General features: G+C 35.0%; 1 pseudogene; it reads left to right on the top strand.

The window, feature by feature from the left end:
- The first annotated feature begins 1,748 nt into the window (after positions 1 to 1,748).
- On the top strand, positions 1,749 to 5,688 carry LOC127712270 (tubulin alpha-1 chain-like; annotated as a pseudogene).
- Positions 5,689 to 6,682: the final 994 nt, after the last annotated feature.

Raw genomic sequence — 6,682 nt, 5'->3', positions numbered from 1 at the left:
AAAAAAATCAAACTGAAGTCTTAAACACGTCTAAGATTATTTAATGACACACGAATCTGATGGCGTCATTTCCCTAGAGCCTGCATGTTAATGTCGCAACAGAGAAATAGTCGATTTACAAATCAAGCAAGGAATTTAATGGACACTTCTACTTCTACTTCTACCTCTAAGTGACCACCGTCATTAGGTTGACTATCCTGTCACTGTTTGGTGTGCGCTTGCTTACTTAACAATTCCAATAAAATAATTTAACAGAAATGAAAAATGTGTGCTGTACATATCATTTATACATTGTGCAAATAAAATCATGGGACTTGAGATCTAATGTGCATGCAGTAGTCTCTTGAACGAGCCAAGACTTTCTGCAGCGGTCACCGAGACAGGTAAGGTGTTCTAATCGCTAATCGTTCGTGGATAGAAGGACTCTTTCCTGATGCTGGTCTTGCATGATGGTATTTGGAAAGAGTGAACGTTAGTATATCTTGATAGTCTGTCTGGTGGTATCAATGTGTCGCCAGCATCAATCTTTACTTCTTCATTCGAAATTTTGTATAAGAGGGTTAGTCTAGCGTTCTTTCTTCTCTCCTCTAGTGTTTGCCATTGTAGTTTTTGTAGCATGAATTCAACTGATGATGTGTTGTGATACCTGTTTGTAACATACCTTGCTGATCTTCTTTGTATCATATCTAGTTTATGATTGTCTTTTTGTAGGTGAGGATCCATACTGAACTTGCATATTCAACTGTCGGTCTTACTAAAGCTGTATATGCCTTAATTTTTAGCATTTAATAATTATAATACATTTTATATTCCAAAATTTCTTACATTATATCACGATGGTGAAGCCCTTTATAATTGAAAGTAATAAAAAATTGATTATTTAAAATAATAATTATTAATATTAAATAACAAATCAAATTCAATTTGATTTGATTAATAAAAAAGCCACACAGTATTTAACTTTGAATTGTAATTTGCATGTTTACTGTACAGTTTGTAACAATATAAGTTATGTTGCAACCACTAACAATAAAAATCATTAATAAATCCCTTGCGGGACTTTTAATATTATTTCAAAACCATATTTGATACATACATAACAATAGGCAATGAACTTATAATCTGTTAAACTGTTGTAAACCATACATAATTAAAAGTACTGCAGTCATTAATTTGTTTATCATTATGTTTAGACTTCCATTGTGTGTTGTTACCTAGGGGATTATACGGGTGTATATATTCAAGTGATTTCAACTTGTCTCACACGCACACACAGACTCACAACGACACTTTAACGTCTTCGTGAGTTCCCGAAGAGATTTTATACCAAATTTACTGACATTTATCTTCGCCAATCAATATGGTAAGTCTTAGGTATTTTTTATATATTTTTTCAATGAAAATATATCATTTTATAGTTATTAATCTATTTATTGGAATGCTAATCATTGCTTAAATCGAATAATTTAGAATTTACTCAGTTTTTAACAAGATATGGAATACGAAGATGTTATACATAGATATTTTGGACTTTTTTCGGGTTATTCATTCTGAATTGAAAAGCTAAACTCGGATCAAGCTTTTATCTACTGGTGAAATATGAAATATAAAAATCACAATTTGCGTTACTATTTCACATTGTTAGAATTATCAATTGCCAAAAAAAAAAAAACACTTCTTAATTATTTGAAAAATGATGGTTCTTTTTGATCATTATTGAAATATTTTATGTTACTATTTCAGAGGGAATGTATTTCTATCCACGTCGGACAAGCTGGAGTTCAGGTAGGAAATGCCTGCTGGGAATTGTACTGTTTGGAGCATGGTATCCAACCTGATGGTCAGATGCCCTCAGACAAGACCATTGGTGGCGGTGATGACTCCTTCAACACCTTCTTCAGTGAGACAGGAGCTGGTAAACACGTACCCAGGGCTGTCTTTATTGATCTGGAACCTACTGTTGTCGGTAAGTTGATATCGTATAAGGATACCGTTTATTTTGTAAAGGATTGTTTCATTACTCGTAGATAGTAAAGAACTGCATACATATATAACAGGGGTTTTCGTCGTTCCTGTTATATTTAGAATTCTGGGGGAAAGTCACTGTCTAAAGTCAACAAAACTAAGTTAAGCTTTACGATGGTTTATATATAACTTCTCCAATAGTGCAATACATTAATTACATTAAAAGTTCAACGGTAATATTCCGAAAAGATAAAACAAATGGTAATTCCAATAAATGTTCTTTACTAAACACAATGAATGTCACTGTGAATGCACGGCGTCCGTACAGCTTGACCGCTGGCATCCAACTGACCATTTACATAAAAACGATCTAATATGAATTACGTAATCTTACTTAATCGTAACTACATGTAATAATGAAATTTGTCACTTAATGATTCAAACAAATAATAAAATTAAAAAACATATATATGATAACAGGAAATGGACAATGCTAGGATTAAAATGGATTAACTTCTCAACATGTAAGCTAACTATTTCGAGAACAATAGTCGCTTGCTTTTAGATACAGTTTGAATTTCCACGAAATAAAACAAAGAGGAAAATATCGCTGTCACAAATTCCCTCCGACTTGAAAAAGACTCTGTCCCAGAGTCTAATAAAAATACTGTCTTCTTCTTCCACGGGATGGATCGTGGTTTACATTTTGTCCTTTATTTTGATTCTGTCTTGACCGCGATTTATTTCGAATTTTGCAGTCACAAGAGTCATTTCTTAAAGCGTTAATTTCCGTTTCTAATTTCCTGCAACTAGTGGTTAAATCTTTTATCTTCTTTTGGTTTGCTAGTTCTGATACGTCCAAGCCTGATATTTTGATGTAGAGCGTTCCGATTGTTCTCTTCAATTTATCGTTTTCAAGATTCCGAAATTCTATTTCTCGCGATAGTTCTGTGCTTTTAGAAATTGCTTTCTGGAGCTTGGTTTTTAATGTTTTGTTCTCTTGCTTAAGAAACTCGATTTCCTGTCTGAGCGATTTTCTGTTTTCTTTCAATTGATCTTTTATTAAATCAACGACTGATTCAAGTTTCACTTTTTCTTTCAAAATTTGGGTTTGACTTGTTTGAAGGAAATTTACCTGGAAATGTAGTATTGAATTTGTCCGTGTTGCTTTACGAAATTCTGCATCGTTTAAGGCGAAGAAAGGGAAATTCTCACAAGTTTTACGCTGTATAAATAAGGAAAGTCTTTCGAAATCTCTGTCTAGCTTTTTCTTTGATTTTATTCTGATTTCTGCACAACATTGTTTATAAAAATGTCCTGATTGTCCACAGCGGAAACATCTCACTGTTTTATCGATATTTGAATTTGTAACACGAAGAAAATCCGAAGGTTCTAGATTATAACCGTTTTCTACGAAAAATGGCTGATTGTTCACATTGCACATCTTTCTAAGATCAGGTGGACACCACCAATTAAATCTGTGTCTCAATTTGTAATCCATTATACAGTTGTAGAGCGTAGGTATGATCTTGTGTACAGTTTGTCTGATAAGTGTGAAACTAAGCAAACTGTCCCGGGTACCTCCGACAATTTATAACAGGGGTTTTCGTCGTTCCTGTTATATTTAGAATTCTGGGGGAAAGTCACTGTCTAAAGTCAACAAAACTAAGTTAAGCTTTACGATGGTTTATATATAACTTCTCCAATAGTGCAATACACTAATTACATTAAAAGTTCAACGGTAATATTCCGAAAAGATAAAACAAATGGTAATTCCAATAAATGTTCTTTACTAAACACAATGAATGTCACTGTGAATGCACGGCGTCCGTACAGCTTGACCGCTGGCATCCAACTGACCATTTACATAAAAACGATCTAATATGAATTACGTAATCTTACTTAATCGTAACTACATGTAATAATGAAATTTGTCACTTAATGATTCAAACAAATAATAAAATTAAAAAAACATATATATGATAACAAGAAATGGACAATGCTAGGATTAAAATGGATTAACTTCTCAACATGTAAGCTAACTATTTCGAGAACAATAGTCGCTTGCTTTTAGATACAGTTTGAATTTCCACGAGATAAAACAAAGAGGAAAATATCGCTGTCACACATATATGTAAAAGAAAATAATTTGAAATAATAAAAAAGTACAGAAATTGTGATTGTTGGCTTATGCAGTTGCAGCAGTGTAGCGAAAATGTTCTCATGTTGTTTGAATTAACAGCATTCGATGAATGCTACTGTTTTATCTATATACATTTTGGTTTCCGTGTCCTATTTATATTCTCTGTTTCCCAAAGCTTCCAAACTGTTTTGATATTAGGAACAAATAACTATTTTTTTCACTGGATTAGGTGTCTGCCAAATGTTGAACTGCTTGGCCATGCAAATCTTCCCTAATTTATTTAAGTCCCAGAATTGTAATATGGCTAATATGAAAGGCTTATCATTAAATTAGATAAAAATATAATTAATAATTATTTCCCTTTTAGATGAGGTCAGAACTGGTACTTATCGTCAACTGTTCCACCCAGAACAACTGATCACAGGGAAGGAAGATGCTGCAAACAATTACGCCAGAGGTCACTACACAATCGGAAAAGAAATCGTCGATTTAGTCCTTGACAGAACCCGTAAATTGGCTGATCAATGTACCGGCCTCCAGGGATTCCTCATCTTCCACAGCTTTGGTGGTGGTACTGGATCAGGATTTACATCACTTCTCATGGAACGTCTCAGTGTGGATTACGGAAAGAAATCAAAACTGGAATTCGCCATCTACCCAGCACCTCAGATCTCCACTGCCGTCGTAGAACCATACAATTCTATCTTGACCACTCATACAACTCTTGAGCACTCCGACTGTGCATTCATGGTAGACAATGAAGCCATCTACGACATCTGCAGACGTAACTTGGATATTGAGAGACCAACCTATACAAACCTGAACCGTCTTATCAGCCAGATCGTCAGTTCAATTACTGCTTCCCTCAGATTCGACGGTGCTTTGAACGTGGACTTGACCGAGTTCCAAACCAACTTGGTACCTTACCCACGTATTCATTTCCCTCTTGCTACATATGCACCAGTTATCTCTGCTGAAAAAGCTTATCACGAACAATTATCTGTAGCTGAAATTACAAACGCAGTGTTCGAACCAGCAAATCAGATGGTAAAATGCGATCCAAGACACGGCAAATACATGGCTTGCTGTATGTTGTACAGAGGAGATGTTGTCCCTAAGGATGTCAACGCCGCTATTGCTACCATCAAGACAAAGAGAACCATCCAGTTCGTCGACTGGTGTCCAACTGGTTTTAAAGTTGGTATCAATTACCAACCACCAACCGTTGTACCAGGAGGTGACTTGGCTAAGGTACAGAGAGCATTATGTATGTTGAGTAACACAACTGCCATTGCTGAGGCATGGGCTCGTCTTGACCACAAATTCGACTTGATGTACGCCAAGCGTGCTTTCGTCCATTGGTACGTCGGAGAAGGTATGGAAGAAGGAGAATTCTCAGAGGCCCGTGAAGATTTGGCTGCTCTAGAGAAGGACTACGAAGAAGTAGGTGTAGATTCAGTTGAAGGCGAGGGAGAAGAAGAAGGGGAAGAATATTAAGTGCTTTAACAAGAAACAAGCAATACTCAGTAGAACAATCTTTCAATGTATACTAGACATAGCAATTAAATATGTCATATCAATTGAATTGTTTTGTTTATCATTTTTAAAACATGATTAACTTAATTTAATGAAAAATTCAATACACATATTGTGTTTCCCTTTGTATTAGGTCGATTCTATCACACAGCGAGTATGCAAAAACGACAAAGTGAGAATAATTTTCGATCAGTTTGCGAAACGCTAATCATAGTGGAGGTCTTCTGTGAAGGTGTTATTTTGTCAGGATATCCAGTATATGTTTCGTTGTTTGTTTCATCTACAGTCTTTTTGGTATTGTCTTTTAGTGAATTAAATTTTTGTGTTGTTGACCTGATATCAGTAGTCTGAAGAGTGTAGAAATATGACTGATACAAGTACGATATCAAAATAAGGAGGTGTGGTATGTGGTATGATTGGTAATAAGACATTAACTATTCACTAAAATCCAAGTGACGTAGATGTTATTAACAATAGGTCAACGGCAGATTTAGCCCCCTCCCCCCTTTTATGAAGCTACATACTATATGGTTAATATAAAATAAGGAAATATGGTATGATTGCCAATGAGACAACTATCCAACCGAGTCCAAATGAAGTGGATTTACGCAACTATATTTCACCTTACGGTCTTAAGCAATGAGCAAAACCCATATCGTATAGACTGCAATGAACTTTGAAAACAAACGTACTGATTTATTTAAAAAAAACAATAAATGAAAAAATGTGATAGACAGTAACCAACGACAACCACTTAATTACATACTAATGACTTGGGACTGGCACATATAAAATGTGGCGGGGTTAAACATGTTTGAGGGCACTCAACCCTCTCCTTAACCTAAGACAGTGTTGTAACAGCACCAGATAAGAACAAAATATAAAATTCAGTTGGAAAAGGCTTGACTCGTCAGATCGGCACGAAGCACAAAAAAAACCCCCAAAAACTAACATAAATACAAACGACAAAGTGCCGATCTAAGAATACTCGCAGTTAATGAAAGCTAGTTCAAAGCCGATAACAACTAATAAATAAAT

Source organism: Mytilus californianus, unplaced genomic scaffold (genome assembly GCF_021869535.1).
Source record: "Mytilus californianus isolate M0D057914Y unplaced genomic scaffold, xbMytCali1.0.p SCAF_1, whole genome shotgun sequence".
NCBI lineage: Eukaryota > Metazoa > Mollusca > Bivalvia > Mytilida > Mytilidae > Mytilus > Mytilus californianus.
The sequence above is the reverse complement of the archived record's forward strand: the minus strand, read 5'-3'. Positions and strand labels throughout refer to the sequence as shown.